We start from the raw sequence: 12,797 nt of genomic DNA, 5'->3' as shown, positions 1-12,797 counted from the left end.
CCACACTTTTCTCTGAATAGATTTTACATGATACTTTAAGGAAAAAAATAAAACTACAAAAAAAACTGTACGGTTTTGAATTGACTAGATGGCGTCGAGCACTACTGTTCTGTCCGGTCTTGTACAGATGTAAAATTGGCACTACTGCACACGCTTCCCTGGAGAGTGAGAGAGCTGTATGGAAACAGCAGGGGGAACGGCTAAAAGAAGGATTAAAACAAAAAAACAAAAAAAGCCACGACGTGCGACAGTGTACTGTAGATGTATTTAACTAAATACCTGTGGAGGCCAATTGTTTTTATCATTAAGTTAAAATAAAACCTATACTCGTTATTGGTGACTTCATGAGAAGGATGCAAAGAATGTAGAAGGAAGGAAGGAAGAGAATGATCCGGTTAACACAACAAACTTCCACCTTTTAGCGTATGCTAAGTAGCTAAATGTACTGTTTTTACTTCTCTCAGTGGTTAATAATGCTGTGTTAATGAGCGCTATTTATATCTCTCTCTGCACATTGGAGCACATAGTCTGCAGGCATATAGACTGAGATAGCACACACAATGCTTGTCCTGTCCTAGCTGGGTCGCTGTCACTCATCTCCAGGAACTTTTGGTTTTTTTTTAGTTGTAACTGTTTGATCCCTGCCGTATCATGATTTCTTTTCAAGGGTGCCTCGCCTTTTTTTTGTCGTCCCTCCCACACCTGTTTTTTGTTGTTTTATTTTTTATAGATTTAGGACCTGTGTCTGTATTTGCCCCCTTTTGGTTGTAAATTTGCAGAAAAGCAATGTGTTTTGCTTGGTTTTTATGTACTGTATCTCTTTCATTGTTCCATAGATCATGTAGATTTGAAAGGGGAGCGACAGGTGGGTGGGTGGGGGGGTGTCAGTCGATGGGTCAGACCCTTTGCCGCTGATCAGCCAGTCAGGAGAGCAGGGTCTAAAAATTGCACAACAATCTTCTGTCATCATCTGTAGGAGGGCTTTATTTAACTAAATCTAGTCAGGGGTGTAGGATTTATTTTGTGTTTTATTGTCTTTGTTGTATTTTTAATCCCCACCACAGCTTTTTTTTTGTACCCTATGATGCCCCACTGCATCAGCAAAGAGCTTGTTGTGATTGTAACCCCCAGCGTGAGAACACTAACATCTTGTGCAAGTGCAATATACTGTAAAATACACTGTATATCAGTCGACTGGCAGGTGGGATCAGGGTGTGCTTGCAGCAGTAATCCTGCCATGTGGATGTCAGAAGTCTAACCTCTTGTCCTTGTTAGATTCTGTTCTGCTAACCGTTGTTTCTCGGTGTCTCAATGAGGGCTTCTTTCATTGGCATTTATAAAAAGCTGAATAATAATTTCCTTTCTGCACTATATTCTAAGAGAAAAGAGTATCTACTACTATACTGGACCGTAAACTCCCTGATGATAAGACGGTGATGCTTTACTATCCAGTGCAATAGTAGATATTAAAATCAGAATATAACAAAAAGAAACTTTGTACTGCCACATCCATTTTTGGCTGAGACTAACGGAGCAAATCTAGCTTGAAGACGCAGCGTAGGATTTCTGCTTTCTCACCAAGATGTCATTCTAAAACTTGTCATCTTGTACCAGTAAAGTTGGGTTTAATAGCACTTCTTCACAATACCTGCACTCAGAAAAACACTCCATATGTGGCTGTTTTTGACAGGAGGAAAGTTTCCAAAGCCCTGTAAATGGAAATGTTTGTTGACAGCAAATAATTTAAGGAGTAATAATTACTTCCTTCAAGCTGCAGGGAGGAGGAGCTCCCACATATCTATGACAGGACAGTGTTCGGTGTCTATCGAGACGGTTTATTCCCTCTGTGTAATCTTCTACATTAGGTAAGACTTTGCAGCATGGACCTCAAAATGTTTATCCATTGACCTTCCACCAAAACTGGATATAAAATGGGGAAAATAGTTTAAAAAAAAGAACAGCAAAGAATATCTGAGGTGTTTACCTAAATTAAATTTTGCATTAATTCTAAGTTAAAAAGTGTAGCCACTTTTTTTTATTACTGTGTAATAGTCGGTCAATTTTTAAAGGGCAGTTTTGAGGATCCATCAGTGGACAAGGTACTGGATCATTCCTGGAGAACTGGGGCACAAATAGCAGGGCTCTGATATGGACGGAGATGGGAAGTACATGAGATCACAGTTTTGGATTGATTGCATGATGTAAATGTATGTGTGATTAAATAATTATGACAAAACACTCGCATCGCTCTTTCCTTTTTTGTTGTGCTTGTTTCAAACGTCCTAATTGTTTTGCGAACTGCGAATTTAATGCTGTGGTTTAGAGCTTACAAATTGTTTTTCTAACATCTGCGACTGTTAATCTTAAAGAAAGCTGACGATATTTCTGTCTACATTTGAATGGGAACTGGATGCTCTTTTTTGTGTGGATAACGTGAGGCCTCATAGTTCCAATTAAATGAAGTTGTAATGCTACAACTTACAATCATATTTTAGGTCAAGCATATCTAAAGTCTGGCCTGGGAGCCAGTCGTGGCCCACGGACCTATTTCAAACAGCCCGTGGCTTGTCTTTTGAAATACACTTTCTGTGGCCTGACACGCAGTATTGGTTATTACATCAAGGTCACTTTGCATTGTTTCCATTCACCTCACGCTGGCAGAATAATAGTACAGTAAATAGACAAGCACCAAGTAGGAACTACGCAGACAGAACTAGTGTGTTTTCATAAACAGATGATAAACAAGGAAACAAATCGAGCACACATTTCCTGCTAAGTTGCAGACATGGCCATAGTAAAAACGTGTGTCATTTGTATAGAGTATTTGTGTGTTATAACCCAGCTCCAAGCATCTTCACATTATCTAATCTTGCCCCCATTCAAAAATTTGAAAATGTTTTAGGCAATAATGTGCTAATAACTTGGCAACAGTTTTGGGGCAGTTTGTCTGTTTTAACATGCCCATCTGTCCATCCTTGGAGAGGGGTCCTTCCTCACTTGCTCTTCCTGAGGTTTCTAACACCCGCCCTTCTTTATAAACTGTAATGGTCCAAGGACAGAGGGATGTTGTATTTGAAAAGCCCTCTGAGGCTAACTGTGATATCAGTCTGTATAGATCAAAGTGAATTTACTATTTGTACAGCCTTTTGGGGCATGTTTTGTGATTAGGCTACAATGAACTTTGACTTGGCTAATCTGTTAAGCACTTTGGGTATGTGCCATATAAATAAATTTGCCTTGCCTGTGTAGAAAGCTATCTACCATAAAGAGGTGTCCCCCACCAGCTTGGTGTAGAAAAGCACAACTGCCCTGCATGAAACCCCAAACTCTACCCCATCTACATCTGGAAAGAACTGGAACTATAAAACAGTGTTTAAATGGTCAAGTCATCCAGGTCCAAGCATGATTTAATGCTTACAGACCAAAATTATTATTATTATTATTATTATTATTATTATTATTATTACAGACTATTATTATAGACTATTATTCTAATGTTATTAAAATTCAATGGCCATTTGATGATAATGTGTTGATTTAAGCAGTATCACTCCTAACCACTTCAAATCTTACAGTGATTTGATCACACAAAGCGATCCCTACAAACAACTGAGAGGAAAACGCTGAACTTTTGTTCTTTTCCTGCTACCCAGAAGATGGTTTATATACCCAAGGGTTTTTACAGATTCCACAAATGTCTGCTAGCTGCTCAAAATTATAAAATGTTTTCCCCCAGGTAAAACCAACATTTAAATAAAAAGAACAAAAACAGTTTGTGCAGCAGACTGAATCTCTGCTCTCTGCCTGGCAACTGCTCTGGGCCAAGAAGTAATCCTCCCCTAAAACTGCGAATTGTCATTTTAACATTTCAGTTTTCTGTACAGGATAAACAAAGGAAATACAAAGTGTTAATTAGTGAGCTTCGGATGTGCTGGTAGGATGATTTTGTTATTGAACAGAGACAGGCCAGCTGTATGCAGGATTTCTGCTAAGCTAAGTTAGTTAACCATTGGCAAAGGTGCGTAGTGCGTGTGAAGGTGAAGGGAAGGTGGCGCCATCCATTACCAAAATGTATGCACTCAGTTAAAAAAACAAGACAATTTACAATGGCTGGGTATGTGAGTGGATATGGTGCATCTGGGTCTTAAATCCAGCCTTGGGCTGCGATGTAATATGGATTTATCCTTTTGTGATTTTTTCCCCCCAAAATCCTTGCTTGACACCCATAGCAGGTATAGGTAACATAGGATAGGTCTCTCAGGATGACACTCCCATACAATAAATAAATACATAAAATAAAAGCATGATTTCAACTCCTCATTCTGCTTATTAATACTTGATATTTATTGTATAGCTGGATATGATTACGAAAGAGTTGTTTATGTGACAAATACAACCATGGCAATATTTCAGTAATGGAATTTACATTTAGAACACAAAGTACATCACATCAGTTGTTAAAATAATAAAGCAAACATTTGAAAAGTTATCATATTTATTTAGTTAACTAAAAATTTAAATAGTTAAATGAATTGTCTTGCAATGTAGCTGAAGTTCCAGTGTATAACCGTGGGGTGGCGCTAATTTCCCCTTTGCGTCCCGTAACCCTTGAGGGCTTAAAGCACAAAATTAGACAGGAGCTCTCACTCTGAATGTATTTCTTCATTGAACATGGAGACGCTTTTAATGAGTGAATCGACATGCTAATAAAACATAACCAATAGAGTGACGTTGTATGTCGGTTATTGTATATGTATAAATTAACGGTTATTCTATCAGTTTTTTTTTTGTTGCTTGAAATATTGAGTGTGATTAATGTCCCTGTACCAAAATTGTCACTATGGTAACATAGTGTACGCCTACCTTTGGTACTTGCCAACCAGAAAAACAGTCAGATTTTGTCCCGTTTAAAAAAAATCAGAGAGGCACATCTTACTTCCTAGACGATCTTTGCGTAAAGGTAGTTGCCAAAGTTGTCAGGGCAGGCGTGAGTCCACGGGAGCGAGCACTGCTGTGGATTACACCGGCCAGGGAAGAACAGGAGAGACGGGAACGCTGCTATCTGACAAACCTGACAACTAGTGAAACTGTTTGACGCGGTGGTCGGTCGACAGGAAAGTTTACAGGATTTTAACCTCGCTTGGGAACATTGGACTGTGTTTCCCAGTCACCCACGGAGTGTCCCACCGCAGTGAGAAGGTAGGTGAAGGTGCGGATGTTTGACTGCGGCAGTGTTTAGGACACCGAGGAATGTTTCGCTAATTAGCTAGCTAACGTTAGCGACAGATTAGCTCCTGTAAAGCAAGACAGACGCAGAGAAAAGAGCTGTAAATTCATGTTAAGACCTCAAAACGTGAATATGGTTCAAAGGTAAGACTTAAACAATATTACCGAAAGTGCTTAAAAGTGTTTACGTAGCTAGTAAAGTTTAGAGAGGAATGCTGTAAAAAAATGGCAGGAACTGTAACTCCTGTAGGAATACTAGCCAAATTAGTATTATCAAACCATTAGCAAATCAATGTTAACGCCTGACAGAGGTGTTACAAGGATATTCTCTGGAGAATTTGTTTTGAGAGAATTTTTCTGACAAGTAGCTAGCTCATTGAGACAGAAATGTTATATTTTTGGTTGTGTCGACTTCATTAGCTGTCAGTAGTAACATCAACCTGTCAGGGTGCAGCACAAAGCAGGTGACAGGTAAGTTTACCTTTTGAATTTGAAAACGTGTATTGGCAATGTATGCAAGAAATAACGTGCTTCAGTGTTAGAGGTTTAAAGCTCTCAGTTAAAGATAAGACTGATCTTTGTGGTCTGACATTTGAGTATAAATCACAGTAGAGTTGGTTAGTACAGTGTTGATCGATGTGTGCGCTGATTTATCGATTAGCCGAGCAATATCTTTAATAATAACCACTATGACAAAGGTAGTATAGGTTATAAAACCCAAATTGAACAGAATACATTTCTTTGTGATAAGGGACTGTTCTTTATTTATGAGAGAGGAGGGATGGTGCAAATGGGGGAGGCACTCCAAATAATTTTTAAGCACAGGGGAGAGAGTTATGTTTTTTTTATTTTGATAGGGAAGAGACATTCACCTTTAAATGGTCAGAAATGTATTAATTTTGAATACCCTCAGAACCTCAAATTCTGTAACTGGGTTTATTTATGGTGGAAGGGTTATGCACTTTCTCCCATTCATTCAGCAAACTCAAGGGAAAAATGTGTAATATAAACAAAAAACAAACAGAAGATGACCCACTACAGTCAACCCCGGTCAAGTAAAGTGCAGTCTTTTACGAAAACTTTAACTTGCCTTCTTATGAAAATGGTTTATCAATTGACAGAAATGTTATAATTTTAGTCATTTATTAAGAAAAAAATTACACATTTTCTTAGTAATTTGAGGATTTGCTGCACTTGTAATCTAAATTAGTTTTGGACTTTTAGTTGGACAAACTAAGCTACTTAAAGTCATCACCTTGTGTTCCGGCAAACTGTGAAGAACGTTTTTTGTGTTTTTGTGACATAGACGGAAAAATTAGTTGAGTGGTCCAAAGCAAAATCAATATACTAACTGTTTCTGTGACTCTAAATTTGATCATAAAAGTTGGACTGGATAAATTCTCAACAGACTGAACACCATAAATCCCCTCTTAGTTAATTCTCACATGGTTGTGAATGCAACCTTGTGGTTTATTCACCAGTAAGTGTGAGTAGTATGATTTACTTTATCCTGATGTCATTTTGGATAGGATTTGTGTCACTCCGCCAATTGTTGAACCCCACAGCCTGCTCTCATTCCTACAATGGGCGACCTTCCTGCCTCTCAACACGTCCTTTATTTGTGGGTTTTTTTGCCTGTCCTCTCTCAAGATGCCCATGTTTAGTGAGCCGCAGCTGGATGTGATTTACTGAAGTGTGACAGATTGTGGTTATGATGACAGTTGCAGGGTACCTAGGGGAGTTGAGTTTCGAGGAAAGTCGCGGTGAGAGGTGCCTAACTGGGACAGCCTGTGCTGAATCCAGGCTGTTTAGGGGAATGTGGACCTATATTTGGTGTGACTACGTGCGAAGGTCACAGTGCAGTACTTGACAGGCTCTGCTAGTTCCAGATGTTGCAAACTGTGATTTCAGATTCCAGTTTTAAAAATCAATTTCCCCCCTAATCACAGAAGGAAACATATTCTGTCTCGTATGAGCCATGCTAATACGTTTTGCTCTACATCCCAATCTCAATCTTTAAAATGTCCCAGAGGTTTTTAAGCAGCAGAAACACCATTCACCTCAAGTATATTTTAATTAATATACTTGAGGTGAATGGTGTTTCTGCTGCTTAAAAAAAATAAATATACAATCTGTATCATACACAGACTGTTGTTTTTGTTTATACTGACAATACTGTTTGTGTTTATTGTACTATGTATGATGACTGAATAAAATACTACTACTACTACTACTACTACTACTACTACTACAACTACAAAACTTAAAGGCGACTCATCTTTTTCTTTTGTGATGGTTGCACGAAACTTGTCAACAGTTTTCTAAGTGATGACACATTGGTAGAAATAAGTTCAAATGGAATCAGTTGATGTTTGTGAATAATGTTGAGTTGAATCCAAGCTTTGTTTCTGAAAAGTTGACATATTGGCTTTCCTGTAACAACACCATATGAACCCTTAAAATGGGCTCAGTGAGCCTGATAACCTCATTTCCCTTCTCTTTAAATAACTCCTCAATAGGAGAAAAATGTGCTCCCTCTGATGAAAATAACTCACTCGGAGTAATCACTGGCTGGTCGGCTCTGGACAGAAGCTTTCTGATCCCTGCTAACTGGTGTCATGTGGAAGCCGATGCAGAGTTGTGACTTTGCTGCCTCACTGCCATGTTTCAGTGGAAGGAATTCATGCGTTGATGTTGAAAATCTCTCTCCAAGGTATCACTTTCTGTTTTGCTGAGGTGGGAGAAAATGGGAGGGTGTGTTTCCTACATGTGCTGACAACGGCACATTTTCCACCACATATTAGTTCAAACAGTCCCACACATTTCTTCTTGTACCTTCCCATCACTTTATACTCTTAAGCCGAGGCCCTGCCATTGTTGTCTTGTAGCTCTGGATGGTCTTATTCTTCGGACCCACCCATCCAGCCCACAGCACATTGTAAATCTTATTACCATCACATCAAATTAAGGTGCTTCCCCTGATTTTGCTGATTGGACTCTGAGAAGATTTGCGCTGTCCACTAAACAGCAGCGCTGATGCTGGAGCCTAATCTAGACAGGGATAAGTGAAAGAGACAACAGCCACCAGGGACTTAACCTTCTAAATACCTTTCAATATGAAGAATAAGATTAACCAAAAAGTCTTACTCACGATGTGTGTTGTTTGTGGGCTTGCCCGGTTTAACTCATTAGTGAAGTAACATTTTCAGAGCATCATTCATTTGATTGAATTGATATTAGTGCTTGGATATTTTAGACATTTTTTTGTGAGAAGGATAGAAAAACAGAAGATGTGAAAATATGTGATGCTTCATTGGTTTAGAAATGTTAATGCTGCAACTAATGCCTGTTTTAATTATTGTTTAATCTGCCGCTTATCTTCTCATTTAATCTATCAAACATTTGGTCTAAAAATGGTTGGAAAATAGTGAGAAATGCCCATTACAATTTTCCTAATGGCCACAGTACCAACTGCAACTGGCATTTTTTGTCGGACCAGCAGTTGAAAACCCAAAGTAATTCTGCTTATAATCACATCCAACAAAAAAGCACCAAGTCCTCACATTTGAGAGGCTGAACGATTTGAAGAAACTACTTCAAAAATGAATCAATAATCAACATAGCTGCTAATTAATTTTCTGTAGACTGACAAACCAAAAAACTGTCTATTTAGTTTTAATTGTTTCAATATTGCTTTAGTAATATTCTGCTTACAACCAGGGTTGGAAACTAGCACCAGCCACCAGTCAAATGCTACAACATCAAACCCCCCACCCCCTCAAAAAAGAAAAACAACAGTAAGCTGTTGAGTGGCTGGTAGATTTTTTGAGTCCATCAGCCGCAGTGACAGGTGGAAAAAAGTTAATTTCCTAAGTTTTTACAGTCTTAAGTCCGATTTGATTTAGACATGACAATACAAAAAAAGTCTCAAACTATGAACTGCAAATCTCTTATTCTGTTGTTAGATTAAATATTTTGTGTGAGTTGTGTATTTTCCAGTCTGAGCGACTATTTGAATCAACAGCTGTCAGACTGGTTTGTGATTAAACTTTGGCAGGATATTGTCAAGGAGTGAACTAGTGAAAAGAAAATAACCAGGGGAAATGTTGTGCAAAGCAGCCAGGAAATTAACTTTGTCTGTCTGCTGCCACAGTGACTTAAGTCTCAAAATTTCCCAGCCACTTTAATGTATCAGCCAGCTGATGCGTCTATGTCTCAAAATAATGACATAATGACTGTTGAGCAGGTAGAAAGTCAAGCCTACTGTTTGCTTTAAGTTATTATTCCGAGAAATGGAGAAGACCAGGATGTGGCACGATTGATCAAACTGACTGGGCAAACGACAGACTTCTTATAAGAAGTGCAGCACCGTAACAGATTGTGTAATAGCGCATTTATTGCAGCAATGTGCGAAGATAAAATCTCACACCTGCTCCTGTGGATGATGTTCGTGAAGGCTGATTGAAAATCTTATTCATGTATACTGAGGATGACACCTCTGAATTGCCCGCCGCCATATTTGTGACCGACAGCAGACATACCTTGACCGTCATGACTGTAAACAGCCATCTAGATAAGACAAAAAGTTCACCACATTTATTTGCTAAAAATAAGTTATTGCATTCTAGTTGCTAAAATTGTAGTCTGGCTTTTCACGAACAACTTTTTTTTTAACAGCCAACAGCACATCATATTCCACTCATATTGTATGAACTTTACTTGTTTCCTTTCGATTTCCGCATTGCCGTACCTTTGCCATCTTCTTCTTACTTGTCGTTGTGGTGTGTGCAGTTATGACTGGTCACAAAAGTGGTGGCACTAAGGCGTTGTGACGTCACATGGACCACATGAATAAGTACGGCTGTGCTGATCCTGATCATTTTGTTTGATACCTGATTTTTCTTATTCACAAGTGATATATAAATAAGGCTTATTTTTCAGAAAAAAGCTGACAAAGCTCCTCAGCCTTGATACACGAGTCTTCAACACAATGATTATATAGAAAGAAAAACTGCAGTCTTCTTCCTGCCAGCTCAATTTGCACATCACAGGTTAATGAAAATGGCTGCCAGCTCCTGCCACGATATGCTCATAATAACCCAGTCTCTGTGTGTTGTTACTGTGAGCTGTGAATCAGCATCAGGGCCAGTGTTTTGTCTCATTTGGCTAATGGACGTTCTGGATAGCCCATAGATTTGTCGAGATTTCCCTCAGTGCCTATTAGCCTAAACCAGCGTGGTAATCCATGATGATATTATCCCTGTGGTCACTGTATCGGGAATAATCCATCAGCTGCTGGCCCCATCACAGATCTTTATACGCAACTGGTAAAAGTCAAGATAAATGCCACATAGTAATATTGGATAATAGGAGCCTAACCCACGTTTACTGGCTTTAAAATGCCTGTTAATCGAGTGGCTATAAAAGGGCGTAGCTCGTGTCGCTTTCCAGACTGTGGATATTTCCAGTGATATATGGATTAATTAGACTTTAACAGTGGTTACAAATAGGATGGCAAAAATAATTCTCTAAAAATATGCTCCACAAATAGATCCATCGGGATTGTGTCTGTCTGGCTGCCACAACTGCGACACCCACTTGGCGTTAAAAGTTATTTGTTGTGTGGTTGGTTTGGTGCCCAGTGCTGCTGACTCTTTGTCTCTGTGTGCACAATGAATATAAAAGCAAAAAGAGAGATTTCTAGTCTGGATTGTCCATTAAAATCCTTTTTTTTTTTTTTTTTTTTTTAAGGCAAAGTTCTGCCAGGATGTGATTCACTGATGACCGATTGTAATTATTGTCATTGTAATATCCTGTTGAAACAGCTCCTGACGCTGTAATATCCTGCCACTTCATCTGCATCAGATTACATCCACTATCTTTGAAACCACTGTCTGGGCTTTACTCAATTGGGGGTAAAAGTGATTTTAGCCATGTTTTTTGTTGTTGTTTGTTTTGGATGTTTGGATGTTTATTTTATTACAACAAAGAGTGCTGTGTTGGGTCCTGCCTTTGAATGTGAACTTGATCACTATTAAAATATGAAATATTATGCAGATTACATTCATATGATCGCATTAAGTAAATCTAAAAATGATAAAGACATTGTAGAAATGTAAATGTAGTGTAGAAATGTAGTGAAAGTTGTAGCAAGGAGTGATGGGAAGAGTGTGTTGTTTTGTAGAATAGAAAGTGTAGCTTACTGTGATGTAAAATATTTTCAGTGTCATAGCTAAATCTTAAGCTGATTTTGACTATTTGGAAAAACGATATTTCTGAAAGAGACTTCTCCAAGACCCAATTACACACAGAAAGTGACTGCAGATCTCTAAAGGGTCTTTTCCATTATGTTGTCAAGCATTTATAATAATAATCTGAGCCTGTTAGTGGCAAAACAAACACTTTTAGTGGATGTTAGTTGACAGTGCACATTAGGGATTACAGCCTGTTTCGTATAAAGTACAAAAATTGTTGTCTGTATTAGTCAACACCAGACTCAGAAACATGAGAAAATAGGGTCCAGCTACAAACGTACCAGAATTTCCCTGAAAGGCATTTGAATCAGATTCTCTCCTAAAGATATTTTAAAATTGTAGATTATGCGCAGGAAATTTCATTTTAGAGATTACTAGCATTCAAGGAAACTGTTGTAATTACGTCTAGAAATCAGCGTTGTAATGCACTTCAAACACTGCAGCAGGAGAAGCGCTAAATTTAAAACACAATATAAGATTCTAGTAAGGCCTTAGATGTCAGTGAAGAATTTATTTTCCAACCAACACTAGTAGCAATATGGAACAGTCTCTTCCAAACAAAATAGCCCATGCACAGAGGCACACAGAGGGCAGTAGGTACAAGATCTTATCATGTCACAAGGGCAGAAAAGTTAACAAATAATTCAATTAAACATTTTCTTAGCTTTGGCCTCTATTTTGTCTTTGTTTTTCTCAGACTATTATTCAGGGGGCAAACTAGCCCCCTGAACTGAACTAGCCCCTTTACCACAGACAAGACATTTTTTAACTAAGGTTCGGCTCTATTTCATGCTTCTTGTTGTCACTGTCAGATGAGTTATGAGCATTTTTTCAATAACTTGTAAAACTTAAAAGCTTCAAAGCTCACGTTGCTCAAGGTGTGCTGGAGCCTCACCTCATGTTGTAAGAGAGAGAGCGAGCGTGTGTGTGTGTGTGTGTGCGTGTCCGTGTGCGTGTGCGCGCGCGCGCGTGTGTGTGTGTGTGTGTGTGTGTGTGTGAGTGTGTGTACACATGTGACTTCAGCAGGAAACTATGTGTGTGATTCGACTAATCTCTCCGCTCAGCAGCAACATGCCTCGGCTGCTTCTTGATGAGCTGTTGTGATCAGACAGAGGAACAGAAACAGAGACACAGACAGAGTTAGACAGAAAAGCAGATAGAGGTGGAAGAAGACCATGTGAGTCATATTACTGTCTCCTCTCCTTACGTTTTGCTCTAAAGGCTTGGAAGAGGATTAAAGCTGTTCAATTTGTGTTTTATTCATTTGTGCTGATTAGGGTAGTGGAGTAAGAAAGAGTTTAAAAGTCATGGTTGTTT

General features: G+C 38.8%; 1 protein-coding gene across 3 annotated transcripts in view; it reads left to right on the top strand.

The window, feature by feature from the left end:
* Positions 1-4,992: 4,992 nt before the first annotated feature.
* LOC121951095 (rho GTPase-activating protein 12-like) overlaps positions 4,993-12,797 on the top strand; it is a 67,415-nt gene continuing 59,610 nt past the window's right edge. The window contains exon 1 of one of the 3 annotated variants that reach the window (XM_042497315.1): positions 4,993-5,199. The gene's annotated coding sequence lies outside the window, so the exon portion shown is untranslated. The remainder of the gene's footprint in view (positions 5,200-12,797) is intronic. The other 2 variants (XM_042497316.1, XM_042497317.1) reach the window with 2 other exon arrangements.

This window comes from Plectropomus leopardus, chromosome 12 (assembly GCF_008729295.1).
Source record: "Plectropomus leopardus isolate mb chromosome 12, YSFRI_Pleo_2.0, whole genome shotgun sequence".
Classification (NCBI taxonomy): domain Eukaryota; kingdom Metazoa; phylum Chordata; class Actinopteri; order Perciformes; family Serranidae; genus Plectropomus; species Plectropomus leopardus.
Note: the sequence above shows the minus strand (reverse complement) of the source record. Positions and strands in the feature narration are given on the sequence as shown.